The sequence below is a fragment of the Adiantum capillus-veneris genome, chromosome 1, assembly GCF_014529385.1.
Source record: "Adiantum capillus-veneris isolate H3 chromosome 1, ASM1452938v2, whole genome shotgun sequence".
In the NCBI taxonomy this organism is placed as follows: Eukaryota; Viridiplantae; Streptophyta; class Polypodiopsida; order Polypodiales; family Pteridaceae; genus Adiantum; species Adiantum capillus-veneris.
Genome location: NC_140931.1, coordinates 93,952,859 through 93,980,854, shown reverse-complemented (window position 1 = coordinate 93,980,854; position 27,996 = coordinate 93,952,859). Strand labels below are relative to the sequence as shown.

At 42.7% G+C, this 27,996-nt stretch overlaps 1 protein-coding gene across 4 annotated transcripts in view; it reads left to right on the top strand.

Annotated features, from left to right (window-relative positions):
- Positions 1–23,903: 23,903 nt before the first annotated feature.
- Positions 23,904–27,996, top strand: part of KCO1 (Outward rectifying potassium channel protein) — a 116,481-nt gene continuing 112,388 nt past the window's right edge. For 2 of the 4 annotated variants that reach the window (XR_015188982.1, XR_015188983.1), the window contains exon 1: positions 23,904–24,113. The gene's annotated coding sequence lies outside the window, so the exon portion shown is untranslated. Of the gene's footprint in view, positions 24,330–27,996 lie in introns of all 4 variants that reach the window. The other 2 variants (XM_086518814.1, XM_086518819.1) reach the window with 2 other exon arrangements.

Here is a 27,996-nt window from a genome sequence, read left to right as displayed (position 1 = left end):
CTTGAGCCCTGACATTTTGTCTTGCACGTGCAGGTCCATCTTCTTGGAAGACAACTCTTCTAATCTCCTCAACCCTCTCTGGTTTAGAATGATATTTGGATTCATTAAAGTGAACATCATTGCTGCGGACAACCTTTCTGGATTCGGGATCCCAAAGTCTGTACCCCATCTCACCAGAATTACCATAGCCTAGAAAGATGCACTTTCTACTCTTTGGCTCAAGTTTGTTCCTAAATTCCTTTGCAACGTGAGTATATGCCTCACAGCCAAAGACTCTGAGATGCTTGTATGAGGGCACCTTGCCTGACCATACCATCTCTGGCACTGAATCCTTCTGCAAAACCTTGCTAGGAGATCTATTTACAAGATGAACAGCTGTTGATACAGCTTCAGCCCAAAACCCATTTGGCAGCTGTGCATTAGACAACATACTTCTGACCTTCTCTTGTATGGTCCTATTCATCCTCTTAGCAACACCATTTTGAGGAGGATTGTAAGGAGCAGTAAGTTCACGTTTTATACCTTTTGACTCACAAAAGTCCTGAAAGGCCTTTGAAACATACTCTCCACCATTGTCAGTGCGTAAGCATTTAAGCTTCTTGCCACTCTGATTCTCCACAAGTGTCACAAACGTTTTGAAAACACTAAACGCTTCATCCTTGTGCTTGAGAAAGTAAACCCATACTTACCTTGAGTAATCATCTATAAATGTCATAAAGTAAGAAGCTCCCGCTAGAGATAGGTTAGGCATAGGTCCACACAAATCACTATGAACAAGTGCCAACTGTGTATCTCTTCTACTGCTTCTATGCTTATGTGGCTGCTGTGTTTCCTTACCATACAGACAATGTTCACAGAATTCAAAATCATTAAACGAAAAGCTAGGCAAATAACCAGAACGAGACAAGATTTCCATTCCCTTCTTGGACATATGTCCTAACCGGCTATGCCACAAAGAAACGTTTGGCTGCTCGGTTACATTGATTACATTTTTAGAACATTTGATACATAAATCATGTAAAGTCCTCCAGACTTTACTCCATGTGCTACTGTCATAGAACCCTTGGATATCTTCCACATGTTTTGTCCAAAAGTGGTGACGTAGCCAGCATCATCAAGTAAACCTGTGCTGATCAAGCTCTTTGTAATTGCGGGAACATGTCTCACATTCTTCAGCGCGAAAGAAGAGCCATTCTGAAACTTCAATTGAACATCTCCAACACCTAAGATCTCACATGTCTGCCCATTGCCTAGCCGAACATGATCTTTAGTGGTCACATAAGAGGTAAACCACTCCTTGTTTGGAGACACATGAAGTGATGCCCCTGAGTCTATAATCCAGTCACTCAGTGCATTTCTATCAGATGTTGTAAGAAGAGCTGAGTCCATTGTATTCTTCAAGAAGTAGATGTCTCCTGACACTAGACTGTCATCCTCTGCAACGGTGTTTGTCACATTTATTTCTTGAATCTTCACTGAGGACTTGTTCTTCTCACCATGGTCTTCAGTTTTCTCTTTGCCTTTTTCTGCTTTCCATTCTCTGCAGTCTCTTTTCATGTGACCCTTCTTGCCACAATGGTAGCATTCTATGTCACTCTTGCCTTTAGCACTGCGGGACTTGCTACGAGACTGATTCCTCTTTCCGCCTTTGTACTTTTCTTTGGTCCTTCCCCTGACAACTAAGGCTGTTCCTTTGCCTTTGTCCATTGTCTTTCTATTGGTTTCTTCAGTAAGCAGACTTCCTTCTACACCTGTTATGTTCAAACCATCTGGAGGTGCAAAATTACTCAAAGCTGTGCGAAAAGTGTCCCAACTTTCCGGCAATGTGATCAACAGGAGCATAGCTCTAACAGGTTCATCAAACTTGACACCTTGAGCTGACAACTGATTATAGATTGTGTTGAATTCATTCAGATGATTGGACATAGGTGTCCCTTCTTTCATCTTCAAGTCAACAAGCTTCTTAAGCCAGTATACCTGTGAAGCTGCACTCTGCTTCTCATAAAGATCACTCAGCTTTAACCATGCTTGATAAGCCGACATATCGTCTGCTACATTGAAGTAAACGCTTTCTGCCAAAGTCAGCATAATGGTAGAAAGTGCCAATTCATCCATTTCGCTCCATTCATCTTCGTCCATATCTTCTGGTTTTATCCCCTTGAGCTTTATAGGTTTTATCTGCTTCTTTTGTACCAACACGTGCCAAATCTGCTTCTTCCACAATGGGAAATTGGTTCCATCCAGCTTCTTGATATTGTAAAGAGCAGTGTCCTGTGATCCAGCCATAGCTATGCTTCACAATGGTTTACTTTCCTGGGGAAAATTCAGCAGAGTTTCCCCTGTAAACTGACCTTTGAACCAATATCAACCTGTCAAATGAACCAAGAAAGCTTCAGATTCTACATAAATTTCGGCAGAGTCTCCTTTGTAAAATGGCTCTGGTGTACTCAAAAAACAGACCAAAAACAGCTCAAAAAACACTGTCTCTCTGACACTGTAAGCTGCGGGTAAACCTGTCATGCACCTGTACTGTCTCTCATTGTCGTGTCACTGTCCTGTAAGCATAGACTGTGACAATGCCTCAATGGCAGTAAAGCAAAGATGAAATCCCAACTGTCTAACTCACAGTCAATACATCCTAGCTGCCTATCTAAGGGTGCTCAAGGGATCGCTCCAAGACTTGTATCACCGAAAGGATCTCAACATTCGAGAATCCCCCAGCTCAATAAAACCTCACTCGACCCTCAACAAAGGCTGCAGTATATCTGACAGTACATAGACTTCCCACAAAGTCATACATCCACAAATTTCCCACTGTATGCTGTAACCGCTGCGGCGGTTGTTTGCTGCGTGACTCACAGCCAGCAAACCCTCAACAGACATACATCATCTCTGACAATACATCCCATGTAGAAGTACCTACAATGTCAGGATGAAATCTGGAATATCAAGCAGCAAACATAAGCTACATGATGAACTAGTGGATGTCGCCTATAGTCTGTGTGTAGATGCGCCCGTGTCGTATGTGACACGCCTCCAAGAACTATGAGCCGTCCTTCAATGTGTAGACAGCCACAAATCAACACTCTCGGAGTGTCGATATCCTCAGCACCTGCAGTCGTAGGCCGAAAACCCCAAATTTGCAGAGTCGGATCTGCACTCGCTGAGACCACGTAGTCGAAAATGGCCTGCGCAGAACTTTGTCGAAGCCGAACGGTGACCGAGATGACCTCAGAATGAAATTCTGAGAACACCAAGCCCTTCGAGCTCTCCCACAAGATCTGGGGCCGTGTCTTCGCCTGTCGAATTTCACTTCAATCTGAGCTAGTGACTCTAGCCTCCTGCAGTGCTGCCCCGAGCCTCGATCTGAGCTCTGATACCAGTTGAAGGAGTACGAGCGGAAGTGCGACGCGAGAGAGAGTGCGAGAAGAAGAGCACGACGATATGGTGAACTCGCTCTACTGTAATGTGTAGAGCATAGTGAGTTCTTATTAGGTTTTTACAAAAGAATATGTGTACATACCTGGCAGCCCGCCCACTTACCTGGGCGACCACATTGGGCTTTATACCCCAACAGTGGGTAAACCACAGAAGACCTAGCTCCTCAAGAAATGACTAGGCGACCCAACTGCAATTGGAATGACCGCTCTCGAAGCAGTACCCGACAGCCACACTGTTTCAAACATGTAACTGAGATCAAACTCTGTGCAATCCCAGGAACATAGCACACATGTGTAAGCGTATAAGATGCACCACTGGGTAGTAATAGACAAATATCTCTTGCACCCTCTATGTCATATGCTGAACCATCAGCCAAATGAACACGACCATAACTCCCACTAGCAAATGTGCTAAACCAGACAACGGCATGGTGTGACATGAAATGCTGCAGACTCATCTAGTAGCAATCGGGAGCAAGTGTCATCTCTGTCAGACCTGTATCGTGGGTGGAGACTAGATGTAAATGTGACATCATCGTCACTGGCATATGTAGCTGTCTCTCTAGTCCGTGTCGTAAATGTCTGTGCATCACGCCTCTGTCTCCGCTGTTGTCTCATGCATCTAAACAACAACACCTAATGTGCTCTGTATGACCACAATACCAACATTGCATATGTCGGGAAGATCGAGACCTCCGTCTCTCATGAGCCGTCACTGTAGACTCAACTATGTCACACATCATGTCAATGCATAAGCGTCAAAAGTAAGAGCACTCGACCACCACGCTAATCAAGCATAAACCAACCAATACCTCAATAGTGAACACTTGTAACCTGCATGCTGTAGTCTCACGCTCGGAATATGCGTCGATGACTCGATCACTGTCAGGTTCTTGTCAGTTTTGGACACACTTCCGTGTTCTCGTATCCACTCTCGCAGGAGTGAGGTTTATGGTATGCTTATAGTGGTTACAGGTTTTCTTTGATTTTGCCTCATGTTCTCACATCGATGCATACTCCGAGCATGAGACTACAACATGCAGGTTACAGGTGTTCAGCTATTGGTTGGTTTATGCTTGATTAGTGTGGTGGTCGAGTGATCTCCCATTTTTGACGCTTATGCATTGACATGATGTGTGAGACAATTGAGTCTACAGTGGGGCTCATGAGAGACGGAGGTCTCGATCTTCCCAACATATGCGATGTTGGTATTGTGGTCATACAGGGCACATTAGGCGCTGTTGTTTTAGACGCATGAGATAGTAGCGGAGACAGAGGCGTGATGCACATACAATTACGACACAGACTAGAGAGACAGCTACATATGCCAGTGAAAGTGATGTCAAATTCAAATCTAGTCTCCACCCATGATACATGTCTGACAGAGATGACACTTGCTCCCAATTGTTGCTAACTCATCTAGCAACAATCGGGAGCAAGTCTCATCTCTGTCAGACATGTATCGTGGGTGGAAACTAAATGTAAATGTGACATCACCGTCACTGGCATATGTAGCCATCTCTCTAGTCTGTGTCGTAACTGTATGTGCATCACGCCTCTGTCTCCACTGTTGTCTCATGCGTCTAAAACAATAGTGCCTAATATGCCTTGTATGACCACAATACCAACATCGCATATGTCGGGAAGATTGAGACCTCCATCTGTCACGAGCCATCACTGTAGACTCAACTGTGTCACACATCATGTCAATGCATAAGCGTCAAAAGTGGGAGATCACTTGACCACCACACTAATCAAGCATAAACCAACCAATAGCTCAATAGTGAACGCCTGTAACCTGCATGCTGTAGTCTCACGCTCGGAATATGCGTTGATGTGAGAACATGAGACAAAATCAAAGAAAACCTGTCACCACTACGAGCATACCATAAACCTCACTCCTGCGAGAGTGGATACGAGAACACGGAAGTGTGTCCAAAACTGAGAAGAACCTATCAAAGTGAGAGTAGAACTCGATCACTGTCAAAATAATGGCGAGAACCTAGAGAAAATCCGATAGAGTTTCCCCTATAAACCGAGCAAAATATCAAGTCAAATCTCAACCATAAACGGCAACACGAAAGTAAACCAACTCAAGAGAAGCCAAGCAAGGCTATACGCATAATCAGACTGCAAGTCTGTCACTGCATAGCTGTTGAAAATCAAGTCTCATGACCAAAACGCTCTCTATACACGATAGAGGCAAGACAACATATCTGTGATAACAAAGCATATAAACCTGTCAACAACTGATCCACATAAGGCATACATAGGCCAAAACCATGGCAAAGTGCTCACTTCTGGATGAGTGGCTCTTGGACAATTTGTATCTGTCTGTATAACCTGTACACCTGTGAACCTGTGATGTCTGAGCTATCTAGGGTAGCTCACCTGCACAAAACCTGTGCCCAAGTGAGAGTAAACACTCAATCACTGTCTGAGTGGGAATAAATCGACCACTGTGTGGGAGTCACAATTGACCACTAAAGCACCAAAGAATAACACTGCAGATACACATGTAATTCCATGGTAAGAATCTGGGAAAAATCGGCCAGAGTTTCCCCACAAAGTGATCAAGATCACATCAAAACTCAGCCATAAAATACAATCCACATCATGCATACATCACCTACCAAACATATGGCAATTGATCTCACTCCTGCATGAGTAGCTCTCTGGACAAAGTGCTCAATACCTGTATGCACGTGAATCTGTCACCTATGAGCTCTAACTATATCCGCACATGCCATACATAGCAAAGCCTCTCTGAATCTTTGACCACACAATCATTCATGTGCACAATAGTTGTGCCACATAATCCGCATGATGGTAATAGATCCACAACCTGCTCAAAGCGTAGAGCACCTGGCTGCCAGGGAATCACCTGAAGAGTAAACCACCTGCACTCTACCTTGATGACACGGCTCGAGTCTCACCAAATCAGCCCCACACTTTCACATATGCATTCATTCACTCTAAATGGGCTGAAGATTCAGCTCTTCAAAGCTTTCCATCACCCTGACCTGAAGCCCCGATTTAAACTTCGAAACACGTACCTGTGAAAAATCCAAAATACACACAACTGCTGCAGGAACTTTTGTGATCAGAATTAGGTCAAACAGACATCACCATTGCGTCCGGAATGTGCCAAACCTCAGAAAAGAGTCCTGGGTTGCGCAGGTCTGAGTCCGTATGAGGGATTTATGCCCAAAAAAGTGATTTTCGAGCCCATAAATGCACCTACACAAATTTGTTTCTGCAAACCTGTCTGCTGTGTGGTGTGTATGGGCTGATTTGTGAACACAAAGAGCTCAAAATACACTCCTCCTACAAGCCTCTACAAAATGGGTCGCAAGCTCTTCGATATGTGCTCCGATTTATGACATCTCCCCCATGGTCGAGCTCCTGCAAAGCTTCTGGTACTGCATATGTGTGCTCTCCCTCTCCGTGCCTGTGCTCTGATACCATGCACGTGCAGTGCGCGAAGCGTGTGTCCGAGAGAGGTGAGTGCAAGTGTGAGAGGGTGAGATGCAAGGGAGACAATATGTGGTGGAGCTCTCAGAGGCAATACCCTCTAGCCCCTTATTCTCTATATGTACATAAGAATAAGATGAGGGTTAGTGTCAGTGGTTAGTGTCAGTGGGCGGCTGGGCACTAAGCACCTAGCCCAGGGTGAGGCACATCGCCTTTACCCCAAGATTTATCCTAGTTCCACTTCTACCATTTCTGGTGAAGGTGTTGGGTAAAGGAATTGCATCTTTACCTGGGACCGGATGTCCGATGTCCGACCGCCCACTGTATGTACATACACATTCCTTATTCTTCATATACCCAAAGAATGAGGAGCTCCTCACAACATTCTTGGAGGTTTATCCACCCACACAGTGTGTCTTCTACTCTTCTCCTCCCTTGCACTCCAAACGCACCGCGCATCAGTTTCGCACCTAGCGCTCTTACAAGTGGTTTCAGACCTTCGGTTTTGCGTGGGTGTAGTGCGACGACCGAGTCGACGGATTTGCAATGACAAGTGTATTGATAGTAGTAGATGCAAGAGAAGGAAGAACGGAGCAGCTTGGCAACATCTGTGCATCACAGGTTTGCGAGCGGTTTTGCTCGTGTACACGAAGGCTTATATGCCAGCATTGTGTGCACATGGATTGCAGTGCAAGAGAAGCCCAGATTGCAGATTTGAGCTTAAGCATTGATATTCAGCTTGCATAGAGCTTGTGTAGCAAGACATTGCCAAATTTTGTAGAGAAGAAGCAAGAGCAGGAAGTGTTGCAGCTTGTTTTTGCTGTTTTCGGCTCCCAAAACAATGTATTTTGCATATCTCTGTCATACGAAGTTGGATAGATATGATCTAAGAGTTTAAGCTGGGGTTTTGGCACATTCTTCATGCAATGCTGATTCCCATTTTCTGAAATTTTGATCAAAATCACAACAGGTGCAATAGTAGCAAGTGTATGCTGTGTTTTTGGGCCAAAACGGATGTTTTTGGCATATCTCTTAGACTCAGGCTCGGATATATGTTATTTAGGAGTCTATCCCGAGGTTTTGGCACATTTTGGACATGCTAGTCATGTCAAAATTTTAAGATTTTGAGTGTTGAATATTTTGTAGCAGCCTGTAGCAACCTCGACATATCGAAGCTTGGTATTTTGATTCCTACATTGTAGAGCATTGTGCGGTTTTGCCTCTATGGCTATTTATGGCACATTGTGGTACTATTTGAGAGGGAATTCACCTTGCTTTTTTGTATATAAGTGATGCTTTGGGACATGACTTTCAGATTGTTACACGTTTGGATGCTTTTGTACGCATTATATGACTGTGCGGGGCGTTCTAGAGAGTGGTTTTAGCACAATTTTGTGCAATTTATGCTATGTATGCATTTGCAGATACAACTTGAGCTAGGTATAGCTCACGGGTGGAGTTGTCCATAGAGCTACTCGTGCAGGAGTGAGCTCGGTTGCCATGCTTATGGTACATGTATGCCATATGTGGATTTGTGATTGAGACGGATTGGTCTCAAAAAGGTTTATGCACTTTTTGATTATGATCCACAGGTTTTGTCTTGCTTCTCTTCATCGCGGTTGGAGAGTGTTTACTTTTGACTTGATGTATGAGTGTGGATGAGAGATCGAGTCTCTATTTTACGCATTATCGAAACGGCTTCATTGATGCATTTTACACATTGTTTCTGTTGTCGATGGCTGAGATGATTTGAGTTTTTACTCAGTTTACAAGGGAAACTCTACCAGTTTTTTTCCAGATTTCGCCACGTTTTATGCATACCTACAATTTTTCCCTCCGATAGTTTAGTGGTCGAGTGTTTGAATCCCATTTTGACAGGTTTTGATAGCCTTGTATACACTCCCGCAGGAGTGAGAGTTGCATATGCTCGTGTGGCTATAGAATTTTCCAATCACAAGTTTCATACGTTTTTGCATATTTTTATAGGAAGTTTCTCTTGTGGGATGTGTTTTGAGCTAGTTTTCTCACTACTTGCGTATATGGTTATGTGCTTTACGCACGGTTGAGTTGTGGAGCTAGTTTTATGCATATGTGAACATCAATTTTGAGGCGTTGATCATGGTTTCCATGATTCTATAGTGATTGAGTTATCTCCCACTTTGTTACCAGTTTGGCACGGTCTATGGTTGAGCTTTTGTTGGAGTTCTTTACTGTTTACAAGGGAGACTCTTCCAGATTTCTCCCAAGATTTCTCGCCATAGTTTGATTTCTTGGTATCCACTTAGCAGACATGTGTGAGAGTTTAGAGTCTATGATGATGACTCGTGAGAGATGGCGATCTCGTAGTTGCTGATATATGCATTGTTGGCATTGTGGTCACACAAGGTACATTAGACGTTGTTGTTTCATATGTATGAGACAACAACAAAGATCTATGTGTGATACACATGAGGTTTTGACACATGCTAGAGCAGTGGCTTCATATGCCAGTGACGGTGATGTCACATTTGCATTTTAGCTTTCCTCCCGATTACATGTCTTTGAGAGGTGACACTTCTCCGTGTTGGTTACTAGACAAGGATGCGGTTTTCCACATCACACTGCATCGTGAGTGGTTTAGCACCTTCTCTAGTGGGAGCTTTGGTTTTCTACACTTGGCCAATGGTTCGGCGTTCAACATTGCATGTGCAGGAGATGTTTGCTTGTCATTGCCCAATAGTGCATCATATATGCTATGAAATGTGTGCTATGTTCCTCAGCTAAGACATAGCTTGATCTAGTGAGATAGTTAGCAGATTGTGGGTGTCATACATTGCTTAGAGATAACTTTTTCCATATGCATTATGGATTAGTACTGATTGCCAGAGGAGCCCGCATTAGCTTGGTATATTCTATGCATGTATATGAGGTTCGAGACGGCATGGTCTCGATTTTGTTGTTGCATGCTTTGAGCAAGAGACAAGACGTGTCTCCTTCACGGGGGTGAGCTCTACCATGCTCACGAGATAGAGCACTTAGCTGTGTAGGACGTGCTAATAGACTCTATAGAAATAGAGGTAGAGCGACAGTGCTCTTGTGAGAAACAACATGTGTTGTCAGAGTCTTTGCTGATAGAGGTAGAGCGGGTTTGTTCTGTTACCATATACATGTGGAGTGATGTGTGTTTACACACTTAAGACCGTGGGGGCATTTTTTCCCTCACTAGGAGGTTTTTCCACACGTGCATTGTATATACGCCCATCATTCTAAAGCTATCTATTTTTCCATTTCACACTAATACACTCTCTGTTGTGTGCCTTGAGTTTTCTTCGTCTTCTCCAAGTTGTGTGTGTTTTCTTGCAACCCAAATTCCACAATTGGTATCAGAGCAGGTTGTATCCTCTCGAGCTTAGTCACCAGCTCACTTTCTCCGCTTTAAGTGAGCTTTGGCGAGCGTTCGTAGGTTGACAAATATTTTGAGCGAGCTTAAAGAGTTAAATCCGCTTAGATTTTTTATTCGGGCTCATTTTTGCCTTCATTTTCACTACAAGCAATACTGTGCAGGCTATTTCATCATTTTGCACAAAATTTTGAAAGCGTGAAGCAGAAGGTACCGATAGGTGCGCGTCGCGATGTAGTGCAGGATTGGGGCAAGAAGCAGGAGGCGAAGTGAAGCAGAGAAGAAGCACTAGGGATAGAAGCAGGAGAGAGAGAGAGAGAGAGAGAGAGAGAGAGAGAGAGAGAGAGAGAGCTCACGTTTTTGGAAAAAACTCAATAATTGAGTTTTGGGTTTTCCCACTTTTATTATAAGTGACTTTAAAAATGTGTCCAGGTTCAATATGAACCTGTACAAAGTATAAAAATGTACAAAAGGGGTTATTTAGGCCTTTAACCCAACAACCTCCCACTTAAAGGCATAAATGACGCCTTGAACCAACTCCCACCAGCTGTATGCAATGCTCATGTTGAGCCTTAGCAAGACTTTTTGTGAGAACATCTGCAGGGTTATCCTGTGTATGGATCTTAATCAAGGTGACTAGACCATCCTCCAATACATGTCGTATGAAGTGGTACGGCACATCTATGTGTTTAATACGTGCATGAAACATGTCATTTTTTGCTAAATAGACAGCACTCTGGCTATCACAACCCAACACGGGTGTATGAGCAGGCATGCCAAGTTCTTTCGCAAGTCTGCCCAACCAAATGGCCTCTTTTGAAGCCTCTATGGCTGAAATATATTCAGCCTCAGTAGTACTCAATGCCACAATTTTCCTTAACCTAGAACACTAAGAGACTGCACCACAACAATGGCAAATACATATCCACTGGTAGATTTCCTAGTATCCATGTCACCTGCCATATCTACATCACAATATCCATGCAACTTTAAGTCACTTTTGCCATAACACATACACTTTTGTACCTTTCAAATATCTCAGAATGCATTTGACAACATCCCAATGCGCTTTGCCAGGATTTGACATGTATCGACTACAACTCCCACTGCATAAGCAATGTCGGGACGAGTGGCAACCATAGCATACATAAGAGAACCGCAAGCTGATGCATAAGGGATTCCCTTCATTGATTTCAATGCCACCTCATCCTTTGGGCAATGTGCTTTGCTAAGCTTAGTGTATGGAGGTAAAGTTACCCCAAGAGACTTAGCATCAGCCATATTAAATATGTCAAGTACTTTTGCAATGTACCTTGCTTGAGATAAAAACAACAATTTCAGCTTTCTATCTCTTTCAATACGCATGCCCAAAATATGCTCTGCATCACCCAAATCCTTCATAGAAAATGCTGAATTTAGCTTATGTTTCAGAGCATCAAGACTAGTCTTATGTTTCTCGGCAAGCAGCATGTCATCAACATAGAGAATAAGTATGATGGGACTACCATCTTCATCCCTTTTCGTATACAAACAATGATTTGCATGGCGGCATTTAAAGCCTTGAGACAACATAAAAGCGTCAAACTTCTTCTACCATTGTCGTGATGATTGTCTCAAACTATACAGCGCCCTTTTCAACTTGCATACAAGTTCCTCGCGTGTAGGAACTACAAAACCTTCAGGCTGTTTCATGTATACGTCCTCTTCAATGTCACCATGCAAAAACGTTGTCTTTACATCCATTTTATTCAATTCCAAATCAAGCACCACAACGAGAGCAAAAAGGACACGTAAAGTTGTAAGCTTTACAACAGGAGAAAAGATTTCTTGAAAATCAACTCCTTCTTTCTGTGCATATCCTTTTGCAACCAATCTTGCCTTGTACTTGGATTTTTCATCCACTATCTTAATCTTGTATACCCATTTGTTAGGAAGAGCCTTTATCCCTTTAGGCAATGGCACAAGATCCCAAGTATCATTTGCATACAAGGATTTCATTTCCTCTTGCATCGCAATCTCCCACTTACTGCTTGACTCACATGATTTGGCCTCTTTATATATAAGAGGTTCACCCTCATCTGTCAACATTACATGATCTAAAGAGGGGTTAAATCTTTGCGGTTGCCTTCTCAAACGAGTTGACCTGCGTACCCAATGATCTACATTCTCAATCAACGGGTCTACATCATAAGGCAACTCATGTTCAGCTCTATCATGCTGCTGAAAATCATTTTCAGCCAATTCAGGTGGCTGTCCATCCTCATTAGGAGCATCAAAATCATGTCCTACCTCTTCTAGCTCAAGATTAACTGGCGATTATCAATTTCAGTTTGCGGTAATGCATCATGAGGCTCTTTTTCAACATCAGTGGGTGGCATGGAAGGCTGAAATCTAAATGTTTTCTTGTTAGCATCAGATTTTGTAGCATTCTTAAGCAATTTTGCCTCATTGAACACTACATCTCGGCAGCGTTACCTTTCTAAACTGTGGTAACCACACTCTATAGCCCATTTCACCTTCTTCCCCATAACCTAGGAAGACTCCTCTAATAAACTTCATATTAAGCTTTATTCTCAAGTCATTGCATACATGAACAAAAGCTTCGCAGCCAAATACTCTCAAATGATCATAAGAGGCAGGTTTGCCAGACCAAACCTCCTTTGGAATGTCATTTTTCAGCATACTATTAGGAGAGCAATTGCAAATATGAACTGCAGTTTTCAATGCCTCTCCCCAAAACTCTTGGGAAAGATTAGCGGTGGACAACATGCAACGCACTCTCTCGCATGAAGAACGATTATACCTCTCAGCCACACCATTAGAAGATGGATTATAAGGGCCTGTCAACTCCCTTTTAATCCCATTTTCATCACAAAAACACTGAAATTTAGCAGATACATAGTCTCCTCCATTATCAGATCGGAGACATTTAAGCTTAGTACTCTTTTGTGTAGTGACAAAAGCATGAAATTTCTTAAAAGCATTAAAAGTCTCACTCTTAATTTTCAACAAATGCACCCATCCTTTCCTAGTACAGTCATCAAGGAATGTAACAAAATACAATGCACCACCAAAAGACTTAACAGGCACAGTGCATACATCGGAGTGAATAAGATCAAGAGGATTAGCTTTGCGAGAGACACCATAGTAATAAGAAGATTTCTTTTGCTTTCCATAGAGACAATCGTTACAAAAATCCAAGTTTTTGCCTTTTACATCAACCCTCTTCAGAGAGGAAAGCACATCAATACCCTTTTTGGCTCATATGGCCACGTCTCTTATGCCACAATTCCGTGTGTGAAGCAACTTCAGCAACAACAAGAAACTTGCCTGGCAAAGCTTTGCATCGAAGATAGTACAAAGTACCTCTTTTAGACCCTTTTGCAACAAGCATAGAGCCCTTAAGCAACTTCCATGAACCCCCAGCAAAGATGGTAGTATAACCATGTGCATTTAGCTGGCCAGCAGATAGCAAACTTTTCTTAATGCCTGGTACAAACCTGACATCATTCAACACAAGCTCTTGACCATTGTTAAGAGCCAAACACATAGTACCCATTCCCTCAATATTGCAAGCAAAATTATCACCAAGGTACACCTTGCCATAATTGCCTACAGCATATGTAGCAAAACACTCCAAAGATGGAGTCACATGGAATGAAGCACCAGAATCCACTATCCATGACTGGGATAGGCCATCATTAGCACTGACCAATGCATCAATGACATCTTTCTTTGAGATAAGCATGTTTTCTGCATTAGCTATCACCAAATCTGAGGGGCATAAAGCCACAACCAAGATTTCCTCAACGTCTGACAACTCCTCAATGACCACACTAGAGGATACATTTGCATTCTCAGCATCCCTGGAGGAATCACCTGCTGATTTTTTCCCTTTCCTCTCATCTTTCTTCTTCTTATCTTGTGTTTCCTTCTTCCTTTCCTGCTCTTTCTTGAAATACCTCCAATCGGGTTTCTTGTGACCCTTTCTACCACATTGATAACAAGTGACATCCTTATCCTTTGTCTTGCTCTTACTTCTATTTTGAGTCATGTTGCCCACATCACGCTTTTGATTTCTACCTCTTGCATCGTAGGCAGAACTTCCACCTTCCCCACTAGACTTGCGTCTAATCTCTTCATTGAGAATAGACCCTCTCACACCGTCATACGTGAGGGTGGGACTGTTGCTCAAAGAGACAACCAAGGTTTCCTAAGTATCTGGCAATGTCATAAGCAAGAAAATAGCTTTCAGCTTATCATCGAATTGTTGAAGCCCACTGTCCTACAACTAACTCAACACACTTGTAAAAGCACTCAAATGCTCAGAAGTTGACTTCGAGTCATCAAGTTGCATATTCACCAACTTTGGCATCAAATGCACCTCGTTCACATACGTGGTGTTTTCATAATTGGACTTTAGCTTCTTCCAATGCATCTTCACAATCCTTTAAAAAAAGGATACCTTGCATGCGTTCTTGCCAGAGGTTGAAGCCTTGATCATCAAACCTTTGATTTCCATTAAAGTTTTAGTGTCAGATGCGGAAGAGGAAGAAGCCATTTTAATTCAACCACAAGTGTGTATACAAGAGAGATACAATAGGTTGAAAATTTCAGCAAATAGGAGCAACCATAAGACTTTGCATAGATAGACCACAATTTCTTTACATGAAACTGTCCAAATCTGAAATTTTAGCTAAAAAGTGCAATTTCAAGCACATGTACTCAGATTTTCACTCTATTTGTCGTAACAAACATCAATACATGTGATCCCACGACTTTGGTACACCTGCGTATTGCTGTTTTGACCTGTTATAACCTCTAAATCACCTGTTTTGACCTAAAAACAGCCTGTTTTGGGCTGTTTTGACAGTTATGGTGACCTTTTTAACTCCGGAAGCAAGGGGCTTTGCAATGGAAGCGAAATTGATCACGGGAGAGCAATTTTAACTCACTGTCCGGTAGACTGCACAGGGCTATTTTGAAACCCTAGGGCTCTGATACCATTTGAAAGCGCAAAGCAGGAGGTACCGATAGGTGCACGTCGCGATGTAGTGCAGGATTGGGGCAAGAAGTAGGAGGCGGAGTGAAGCAGAGAGGAAACGCTAGGGATCGAAGCAGGGGGAGAGAGAGAGAGAGAGAGAGAGAGAGAGAGCTCACGTTTTTTTGGGAAAACTCAATAATTGAGTTTTGGGTTTTCCCCCTTATATTATAAGTGACTTAAAAAAAATGTGTTAAGGTTCAATATGAACCTGGAAAAAGTATAAAAATGTACAAAAAGGGATTATTTAAGCCTTTAACCCAACAAAATTTTGTCAGTGCCATTTTTTGCATAACAGGTCCCTTACGGTCTTCTACAGTTTGTTCTATATAGCACGTGTTGTTTTCGTTTTTCTTCTCCTCTTTTTGGGCAATTTTCACATCAGGTGTAGCATTTACCATGGCTGACAACAACACAAATGTGTTCAAGATCTTTGATGTTGAGGACAAATTGGATGGGGACAATTACCCTATGTGGGCTTATATGATGCAACATTTTCTTGTGTCAAAGGGCGTTTGGAACATTGTGCAAGGTATTGATGTACGTCCTGGTTCTGAGGATACATGCGACGTTGAGGATGTTGCAGGTCTTGCTGCAAGGATTGCTACTGTCAGAGTTGTTTTGCCTATGGTAGAACAAGATTGTTGGGATGTAAAAGATGCACAGGCTCATGCATTGATTGCATTGTCTATGAAGCACACTATTACTCCTCACATTTGCTCAACAAAATCTGCAAAACATGCTTGGGATATTATGGCTGGTCTTTATGCAAGTCGCAATGAGGCAAAAAATGCATTGCTACTTAAAGAGCTGGAGTCAAAGATTATGCACGAGGAAGATGACATGGACACTTTCCTTGCTGGTGTCAAGGATATCAATGAGAAACTTATTTCTGCAGGAGAAGTCATTTCAGATACTTCCCTTGTGCCGACTATTCTTGATGCCTTGCCAGATTCTTACCAGACTTTTGCTAGTACTTGGAGACTTATGACCCAAGGAAATCTTGAAGTTGTCAAGTTTGATACATTGCACATTATTGTTGCAAGAGTCACTTTCCAAAAACAACACGACTAGGCAACGTGCAGTTGAACATGCCTTTATTGATGCTCAAAGAAAAGGTGGTAACAACATTGCAGTCACTTCTTATGGTTCTTCTACGAGTGGAAAATTACATGAATCTGCTGGTAGTAATTCGTATGGAAATTCTAGTGATAAGGGCAAAAAGAAGATGCATTGCCATTATTGTAAAGCTAATGATCACTTGATCAAGCAGTGTTCTAAGTTGAAGGCCAAATTGGCTAAGAAGAAAGAGGTTGGTTTTACTACTAATGTTGGTTCCACTACAAATGCAGCTATTGTTGAGTCTTTTGTGAAAGGAGGCTGTGATGTTGATGTTGATGCAGAATGGGCTTTTAGTGCAGAGTGCACTTATAATCATGTTGTCCATGATGCATGCATGTCAATTGTTGCTGCAGATTCACATGTGTGGTATTTTGACAGTGGTGCTACAAAGCACATTACCTCACAACGTGATTTGTTCACCTCTCTTGAATCTGTCCCTCATGGAAATTCAGTTATTTGTGCCAACAATGCCTCTTGGCCAGTTCATGAAGTTGGAAAGATTGTGCTTACTTGCTGCAAATGGCAGTTCTTTCACAATTGTTGATGCACTTTATGTACTTGGGATCAAGAAGAATCTTTTGTATGTATTTTCACTTGCTAGACTTGGTCTTGTAGTCAAATTTGTGGATGACAGATATACAGTACATGATCTCAGTTTTGGTGATGAGATTGTTGCATCTGGCATCTTATGTTGTGGATTGTATAAGCTCACTTTGTATGACAAGTGTGGGCAAAATTTTGCAAATGCAGTTGTGGATTCTAAGGCTATTTCATATGCAAAACTTTGGCATGCACGTTTGGGACATTTGATTTTGCCAGTTTGTTGCATTTGCAAAAATTTGATATGGTTTCTTCTTTGCCGCCTCTTGAAGCACCTGTCAAACATGTTTGTGAAGGCTGTATTTTGGGTAAGATGCAGTGTTCGAAATTTCCAAACGATGGTTCAATTAGGGCCACATGAAGGTTGCAGCTTGTGCATAATGATGTTTGTTGGTCCATGCAAACTCCGTACTTCATGACTTTCATTGATGATTACTCCAGGCATGCATGGGTATTTCCACTTAAAGAGAAGTCCAAAGTATTTATGTGCGTCAAACAATTTCTGGCTATGACTGAAAATGTCTCAAAATGTACTATGGGCATCCTCCGTTGCGATTGAGGGGGAAGTATATGTCTCATGAATTTAATGCATTTCTAGCTAGTCGTGGGATAAAACACCAATGTACAGTGCCTTATACGCCTTAGCAAAATGGTGTTCCTGCAAGGAAAAAAGGTCACTTACGAAAATGGCACGATGTATGGTCAAAAGTCAAGCTTTGCCACATTTGTTTTGGCTTGAGGCCATCATTTGTGCCACTTATGTACTTAACAGGTGTCCTACAAAAGCTTTGCAGTCTATTACTCCATATCAAGCATGGCATGATAAAAAGCCTTCTATTGAGCACATGCGTGTTTTTGGCTTTTTGGCATATACTTTGGTGCCACAAACACAACACAAAAAATTGGATGATAAGGTTGTCAAATGTAATTTTGTTGGTTATAGTGCTGAAAGCAAAGGTGACAGATTGTATCATCCGCAAACGAAGGGTATCTTGGTCTCACGAGATATTATGTTTGTGGAAGATTCTATTCAACCATTGCTCTGATATACTAGAGACAATAATGTTAGCTCACATGACATTTATGACACTTTGTTGCCTCTTTTCAACGGTTGGAAGTTCAAATGTAAATTCCAATACTTGATGAGGAAAGGGCTGAGAATGAGCAGGCTAGAGGTATGCCTAAATGGATGGTGCATACTTTGCGTGACAGTTAATTGGATGCACCTTTGCCTAGTCATACTCATTTAGGTTCTCACCATGCATCTTATGCATTAGATTGTTATGCTTTGGCTGTGTCTAGCTTACATGATGTTGAGGAACCTCTATCTTTTGATGAAGCACATAATTTAGAAAATTGTATGGCTGCCATGCAATCAGAATATGATGCACTTATAGAAAATGACACATGGAATTTATGTGATTTGCCTCCTGGCAAAAAGGCCATTGGTACAAAGTGGATTTACAAGTTGAAACAAAGTGGATTTACAAGTTGAAACGCAGGCCAAATGGTGAGATTGATCACCATAAGGCTAGAGTTGCTGAAAAGGTTATGCACAACAAAAAGGCATCGAGTATGAAGAGACTTTTGCTCCAGCACAACGTTCAAGAATTGGCAGGCTGTCAAGAGGATTTTCTACTACTTGAGTGGCATTTTACATCTTGGCTTGTTTTATCCCAAGGGGGGGATCATTGCCGCCAGACTTACATGCTTTTCTGGACTTAGATTGGGCTGGTTGTTTTGACATGTGAGTGTCCACAAGTGGTTTTTCTTTCATGCTTGGCAGTTCATGTATATCATGGTTGAGCAAGAAGCAACCTATTGTGGACACTTCTTGTTGTGAGGCTGAGTATAGGGCAGTCTTCACAGCTACGGTTGAGTGTGTATGGCTCAGATGCCTTATGGCTGATTTGGGTGTTGGACAGGACACTGCCAACACTATCTACACTAACAGTCAAAGCGCATTGGCAGTTGTGAGGAACCCAATTTTTCATGCTCCCACAAAGCACATTGAGGTGCATTACCACTATGTCAGGGAGAGGCTGTCAGCAGGAGATATCAGCTTGGCTTATGTGCCAACAAAGGACAACCTTGCATATCTTTTCACAAAGGCATTGTCTTGTGAGAAGTTCGAAGCTTTTTGAAAAGCTTTGGGCTTACTCCCCTTTGTGGATTGTTCATGTCCTCAAGGCATGGCACTTCCCTTTACTCTATGTGCGAGCTCTTGTTCACCGCATCACTCTAGGGGGGATTTGTTACCATATGCATGTGGTAGTGATGTGCGTGAACACACTTAGGACCGTCGGGGCATTTTTTCCCTCACTAGGAGGTTTTTTCCCTCGCACATTGTATATACGCTCATCATTCTAGGGCTATCTATTTTTCCATTGCACAGTAAGTAATACACTCTCTGTTGTGTGCCTTGAGCTTCCTTCGTCTTCTCCAAGCTATGTGTGTTTTCCTGCAACCCTAATTCCAACATGCTCCCTAAAGACACACAAAGATGACAGACATGGAGTTCTTTGATATGCTCATGCTAGAGGTTGATGAGTTGGTGCCAAGACGTGTAGTTATGTCTATGGGTGAGAGGAATGTAGCCATCCCAGTGTCGGCCTTGCCACATCCATACGCGATGAGTAGTTTTGATGATGCAGTACATGCAGATAGCACAGGAGAGGCTATGTTAGCCAGGTTTTCGCAGATTTCATCACCATTCGGGCGTCTCATGTACGACCTTCTAGTGTTGAGGCCCGACCTAGCAAGTGCATTGGGAGAATTTGCAGCAGGGATTGTCAGTTGTACGGTGATTGACACTAGCATGATGCATAGTGGAGTTTTGCAGGCCATACAGAGTTTTCTGTGAGATTTACATACAAGCTCTAACATGGGTACACATGCTCACCTATCCCTAGAGTCGATACGACTGCATGTAGATTGTATGAGTGAGCCAATGGGCATAGGTTGAGAGAGAGTGATGCTATTGGTAAGCACACTCACACCTTAGCATTGGGAAGAAGAAGAGAGAACGTAGTGAGAGACATTGTGAGGCATTCGATAATCTTGTATTGAGTGTTATAGCTGGAAAACACAATCATTGTACTCCCTTTAGTGATTGGATTAGGTAGAGAGATCTACTGTTACCTACCGCCATCACCCAAAAATAAAGACATGAGAATGTTAAATTAAGTGGGTGGAAGATAGGTGTCAAAATAGAACTCTATGTGTTATAGATGTTCGCCTAGTACAAACTCTAAACGTGTGTTATACCTAGTTAGAGGGGTCCATAGAGTAGGTGTTGGTGTGGTAAGGTGATGAAGCTCCCAAGCTAGCATCATGTGTAAGTATCCTCTTGTAAAGGGTCTTGGATTTTTCTCCCTTTCTAATTGGATTCCCATTGTGGTCTTCCCTCCAAAAAGAAAGTGGGTGAGTCGTGGGGTCTCATTTTTTTTCTTTTGTTAAGAGATGAGTGGTGCTACAACTTGTTTTGAAAGTACACATTGGTGGTCTTTTATTGGGATGCCTTCATCTTTGAGTATATGGGATACCCATGCCCTTATTTTTGGTTTTTGTTTGGTTTATATGCTAGGGAGTAGGGCCGACCATGTACAAGCCTTTATGCACCATGTTGAGGGGTAAGTTCTAAACAAAGCAACTAAATGTTTCTTTTATATACTATATAAAAGAGGCAAACCTTGCATCCACATGGCTTCAAATGCTTTGTAGCCACAATGGATGCAAGGCACATGCCCTCCCTTACGCCTTGCTAGCTAGCGACGCCCTCCCTTCCCCCTTGCCAGCTCGGCATTGAAACGTCTCTCTCTCTCTCTCTGTGCTTTGCAATGCAGCACCCTTGAGCTGCCTTCCCTTTCCCCTTGGCAAATCAACGATGAAACGACGAAGGAAATGAGAGTAGAAAGATGTGGATGAGGAGGAAATGAGAGTAGCAAGCTATGGATGCACCCATTACAAGTGCGTCGATGGCGTATGTGCAGTGATGATGATGAAGAGATGTGCCCAATGCATGATGAGCTCAAGCATGTCCAATCGCCTAATGACCATCTTTGCGAGATTCTTGAGGAATGCTTTGTCTACTATTTTATACCAGACTTGACTAGCAATTAATTTGTGTTAAGATTTTTGAGTCAAAACACTAGATTGCAGCAGATAACTTCTTGCGCTAGCAACCTAGAGCTATTGTCTCCCGTGTTCTTGAGGCAAAGTTAGAGGAATTGACATCAGTTGCAATGGCTATGGAGGATGATGGTGGTGGTCTTGATGATGATGATGGAGATTTGACTCACAGGCTGAGATGTTCTATTATGAAATATTTACGATCAGAATGCTACAATGCAACAATTTGTAAGTCTCACTAGAAGCATGTGGATGGATTATCTGGAGGTATGCATTTGTGCCTTGCCTGCCATCTCCATAGACAATTGAAATGCATATGAAATTTTACAATGGTTGTTGCATAGCCTTTACCCCCATATGTCAGCATAGGAATGTCTTTTGACATATTATGGTGGGCTTCTGTATCCAATTGTCAGTCGATCTTAGTACAAGCTCCTAAATCTTTTATGTTGATCAATTTGAATGTGAGAGAGAGTTCATAAGCCTACATTTTAGTGATAGTTGACTATTGTGATACTACTGACTCTGACATTGTTGACATGCCCACAAGGGACTATGAGTGCATTGACATCGTGGTGGATGGAAAGGGGTAATTAAAGAAGCAATAGTGCTTTATAGTAGACATCGATTTCAGGGTCCAATTCAAGATATCAAGTGCATCAAAGTAATATGTGCAGCTCTTGAGTGTTTCACCCAGGTTGTTTGGATGTGCCTAATACATGATGAGCTCAAGCGTGCCCAACTGCCTAAAAACATCTGTGCGAGTGGAAGTGTGTGTGTGTGTGTGTGTGTGTGTGTGTGTGTGTGTGTGTGTGTGTGTGTGTGTGTGAGAGAGAGAGAGAGAGAGAGAGAGAGAGAGAGAGAGAGAGCTCCCAATTATGCCTTAAACCTCACAACTATGCCAAAAACGGCATAGTTGCGAGGTTCAACAACTGACAACGACAAATTAATCATTATATAACAAGGTTCATTTTTGAAGGTTGTAGAGCCCTTCACGGCCACTCTTGAATCATTTCGAGAAAAAGTGCCCTCTAGGGGGACTTCCACAATACTAAGTTGCACGGGGTATTTAATAAATCTTGAGAGATGGGTGGATCTCAAGGGGGATGGACGACCCACAAAATAGGGATGCCGTTGATTTTCACATTCCTTAGCTGGGCATCAAACCCGTGACCTCCTCGTTGGCAAGTTGATGTGCTAATCGCATGCTTGCGTGGGTTTGGTTGCCCAACACTCCACTTCGCAACAACAGGATAAAGTGAACATGCATAAGCAAAAATAAACTCGGTCCTAAAAAGTAAACTCAGTCCAACACTCCACTTCGCAACATGATAAAGTGAACATGCATACGCAAAAGTAAACCCGGTCCTAAAAAGCAAACTCTGTTGCCATCCAACTGCTGTCATGAATCGTGCTCATATTGCCCCCTCATCGATCCCACGGCTCGGTTTGCATTCAAGACACATGGTCTTTAGTTAAAGTAATGAGGGTCTGCTTACAGGTTAGGCTATGGTCGCTTGAGGCTTAGTTATTCATAGCCAACTATGCTCTCTCTCTCTCTCTCTCTCTCTCTCTCTCTCTCTCTCTCTCTGTGCCGACATGATGCAAAGTACTATGGCTCCCATGGAGAAGGCCATATTCCGCTTGTTGGGAACATCCCGCAAATAGTGCATGAGGAGGATATGCTCTCCTCGACAACCCATGAGGGGTGTATGCTTAGTGTGCTGCTTCACAAAACCACATAAAACTTATTGATAAGGGAGCATGGCTAGGTGGGCCAAAGGATAAAATCCTCTACGGAGTTTTAGAGCCCTTATATTTTTATGTCTCCGTGAGTGAGAGGACTCTTGCGTAGAAGGAAGGTGAAGAATTGCTAACAAATGATAGAAGTGGCATGAGACAGAGGATCGAGGTGCAGGGGACGGAGGCACGTGAGGGAAGCAGGGTAGGCAGTAGAAGGAGGTGAGACAATTGTTACACAATTGAAATCAATATTAAGGCTTAGGAGCAACATGGAATATTCGATAGTAATCAATTTTTCTAAAAGAGTTACCAGTATGTCGTACTGATTTCAGAAAATTGTCTAAAAGCAGAATTTGTTGAAGAGACTTCTTTGGAGAAGCCAGAAAAACACTCGTGCGAAAGGAAGGAGGGGGGGGGGCATCTTGCGTCAAGAGCAGAGCACATCGAAGGCATGCAAATAACATCGAAAGAGCACAAAGCAGGTAGCTCGTCCCCGGCATTTGGCATTTGATGCAGGATGAGGAGCAATGCTTTTAAAAAAAAAAAGCTTGCTTCAACCCCCCCCGAATACAACCAACTCTGATTGCTTGGTTGGCTTACATAAAGTGTTTCGAAGGGACCCTCCGGTTGAGTTCGATGCCCGAGTCCAAACTTTTGGGCTCGCTTCTCTACCTAAGAGAACATCTCGTGAGATTCCAGGGTAATAAAAGGTGCAGCATGCCGGTAGGTAGTACTAAGAATGAGGCTTAGTTCAAAACCCACACTTACGAAATAAAGGGGCAAGAGGGAATAAGGAGGAGAGGACGCATTCAAGAAACTTTTGCAAATATGGAAAAGTTAGCATAGTTTAAGAACATGAAGGCTTTTATATAATGCAAGAACTTTATTTTCCATTTTATAGGCCACGTGAGAATGGGTGGAAGCTCTCTTATCAGTTTAAATAATTGACAACTAAGCCTCGCGTGACCACTACCTTAGTTGATCGTTGAAGCGAAAAGTGGCTTCTTTGGCGACTCGCTGTTAGCTTCTTCTTGCACTTGCACACCTCTGGACTCTGCATCTATGATCTCACCTCGCTTTCACGCGTCTTCGTTGACATCTGCTTTCACACTATAATAAGGTCGTACACAGCGCTTCTCGTTTCCTACCTTTCCTTCCCGTGTCGCCGAGCTTGTCTTGCCTGGTGAGTCCCTCAATCTACCTGACATCAATTTTCCGTCTGCATTCGTCTAGCTTGTGCACGAGCAAGCAGGCCAAGTTTGGTACGTCTGGTTGCGGGAGTGTGGCAATAATCCCAAAGGCGTCTGTATTGGAGAGTTCGTGGACTTGCATCTTCCCCAATGGCAGTGGGAGTGTCATCAGACAAGGATTACCCAATACCTCTCCTATGTTTTGGAAGGTAGAAAAAAGGAAATAGATTCAGCCTACTGCGTTGATGCCTCGTGACTGATGTATATATGTAGATATGTTATGTTTTGTTATCAAATGAATTTTCTGAAGGTGTTCATGTGAGGTAGAATGTGTGCAGTAGTTTATCTCTCTTCACCAAAAGGGGTGCAATTATTAGCCTTCCACTTAACTGGAAACACTTATGGGATACTTCAATAGGCTGCTCCAGGGGGCGTCATTACGTTTTCTTGAGGCGGTGGACATGTACTACTTGTAAGCTTCCTTGCCATCGACTTGGTCTTTGGCCTTGAAGATTTCTATGCAGGTTCCTGGCTTCTTTCTCCGGGTGGCGATTTGTCACAAAAGTGATGACATGCATTGAGTCCCATTGGTCAGAGGAGATGATGTGTCACAAACTGTATGGTAAAGATGATGTGGCACCCGAAAATTGTGGCGGAAATTTGGACCTGCTGACTTGGCAATTTTCTTGGCTATAAGTGCTTTTGGACACTTGATTTTGATAGCAAAAGCTTTTGGGCATACCAGCCTTTTGTATCAATTGCTTTTTGGCCAAGTGCCTTCAACTATGTGCCTTGGGGGTCGAATCTGGCAAATCAGTGTGTGGTCACACAGAGCAAAGCAACTCTATGGCATGACTACTTTGTTCTTATTAATATGAAAAGAGGGACCAAAAGGGACCCCAGACTTTAGGGTCAATGCATTTGGAAGCGTAACTCTGCCACTTCATGTCTCGATTAGTTTGAGTTTTGAAGTGCGAGTGTTAAAGTTTTTGTTTCGTTCGTGTGTTGCTGAGACATTACCATCTCGTGAGTGCCGAGCCGGTTACAATGGTATCAAAGCTTTAGTCGATACTTCTTCTACTGAGGATCCGATTCAATTTTCGCGGTACATGCTATGGACTCGGAGAGAGACTTAAATCAAGAACTGGAACATGTCTTACCTACAATTTTGTGAGAGGATGATTCCAATGGGCATTACAATTTCAACACCAACAAATCAATTGAGGAGAGTCTAATGAATTACTCGATGACCCTTTAGAAGAGTATAAAAAGTTTGATTCCGGAATTCGATGATGTATGGTAGAAGGCTTTAAATAACCTGTAAATTGGCAATGAAAGTAAAAGCAAAGCCAAAGTCAGAAAAGAAGCGCTCTTTTATGACAATGTAAGGTTATTGCATGCCCCATGCAGTGTGACATAAAAACGCGTTTCATGCGGATGAAACCCCGAAACCTATGAAACGTTTTGCCGAAATGCATGAAATGGACAGGCATTTTTTATGAAACCTTTAAAATTGGGGCTTTTTTTTCCAGAAACTTTGTTCAATAGAAGTACTTTGCTAAATGAATCAATGATGCATCAGTTATGATTCATGAAACTAGTGGCTGTGTTTTAACTTTCATCAATACTGAACATCTCTTTGATTGTGCTCGCTTGAAGTCGCTTCTAAGCAGTGAGCAGTGAGCATGTCTCTCTCTCTCTCTCTCTCTCTCTCTCTCTCTCTCTCTCTCGTGGACATTAAAGTCTAGAGTCATGTGTGCTACATTATATACATATTTATCATATTTTATTAATATATAATTTAATGTCGTTTATGAAACCTGTTTCATGTTTTTGACGCTATGAAACGAAACGTTTCAAAACCTCGAAACGACCGAAACCACGAAACGTTTCATGTCACACCGGCCCCATGGAATGAAAAATCAATGAGTTAATGAAGCATTGGAAACACTCAAGAAAGGGACGAAAGTCAGAGTCTTTCGTCGTTTATTTGAGTCGACAATCTACATGTGAAGAATCTGCAGAGAAGGAATCTAATCTAAGAAGCGACACCGTCGACTCGTTTACTTTGAAGATGACATTAGCCCTTCTTCTTCCTTTTCCCCCTCTTCAAGCGTGGAGGATGGATGGGAGTCGAAGAAGCGGAAATATCAAAATTGCAGATCTAAACGGGGCAGAAAGAGCTATTAAAGCCTAGACATTGAGACTACTGTCACAAACTGCTGACGTGTCAAAGTCCTGAAGAATAGAGCCAACTTACAGATGCCGGTCGAGGGGCCTAAACCCTAAGAAGAACAAGTAACAGAAGAAGAAGTCCTACCAACTTATGGGGACCCCGTCCGATGGGGCCCCAAGTGACATAAAGGATTAAAATAAAGCAGGACCCACAGTTGATGATGTGGCAGTTTTCGAAAATCACGCTGATAGTGATGATGTGGCAGGCTGTACGGATTTCCGCGTTTTGCGTTGACTGTTGATGTGGCAGCTGTACGGATTTTCGTAAATTATGCTGACAGCTTTTTGGCATTGCTTTTGGACCATAAGCTTTTGAGTTTGAAGGCTTTTCATGTAAAGTGCTTTTCATAGGCCAAGGGCCTTTAAATATGTGCTAAGGGCTTATTCTTTGACATATTTCCTGGAGAAGGTGCAGAGTCTGGAGTTCTGGCTTGTACGATGTTGATGCAATATAAAGAAATACCGAAAGGGGCGCCATGGTTTGGGGCCAATGCTCTCTAGGGTGGAATTTCGCCACTCCGTGTCGTGTGTCATCTCTCTCTCTTAGTTCAGTTTTGTTATTGAAGTGCTAAAAGTCTGTTTAGTCTGTTCTTTTCTATTGGCACGTGGTGCCCGTCTTGTAATAGTGGTATCATGAATTTCGCCACTCCGTGTCGCGTGTTGTCTCTCTCTCTCTCTCTCTCTCTCTCTCTCAGTTCAGTTGTTATTGAAGTGCTAAAAGTCTGTTCAGTCTGTTCTTTGCTATTGGCACGTGGTGCCCGTCTTGTGACAATGGTATCAGAGCATCAGTTGTGTGCTTTTCTGAAAGCATACTGGTCCTACCAAAGAACAGACAAAGCAAAGCAGAGACTAATGGAATGTTATGTGAAGTATCTCCGGGTCCCGACCTCGGACTTACTAGCCACTGCCACCCTTCATACATCGCGCGTCGGGCGCGCTCCCGTCTTCACCGCTCATGTCTTACAGGGAAGGATCACTTGCAAGAGAAGGATCCAAGATTTGTTTCAAGTAACTGTTTTTCTTAAAAGCAGTGCCATGCAAATGTTGATCTCTATAGCTACCAACCGCACACTTCCAAGAACTTGGCAAGCTTTCAAGAATTTTTTTTGCCCGAAGTTATATGGTTTCTGACATCTTCCTTCGGAGTGCAACTTCTGGCAGAGTGGGGTATCTTGAAATGGTTGCCATGGAAACCCTAGCAGATTTTAACTTGAAATTTCTCGACATCTCTCAGTTGATGCCTCTTCACGCGCTGACGACCTTGGAGGTCCAGTGCGATTGCTATGTTGAGACTACCATCACCGCCAAAGAAACATTGTCTGTCTAAGAGCTGATGGACCATGTTGTGCTCGGCTACGACCCTATGGAATGAACCTAATGAAACCGGCCCGTGGGGCGGTAGGCATTGGCTTTCACTTGAAATTCTTTACTTTAGACACACACAGAGCTCTTTGCAAAGGTAACGTGTAACGGGGATTAACACCTAAGTACACACACGGCTCAAAAGCTAGAATGCTCCCAGCAGACTCGACAACCTGTAGGCCCCAAAATTGGCGCCCCTTTCGGTATTTCTTTATTCTTTAACAGAGGGAATAAAACCTGTGATCTCCTACGAGCTACCCCACACAATCTAGGCTAAGA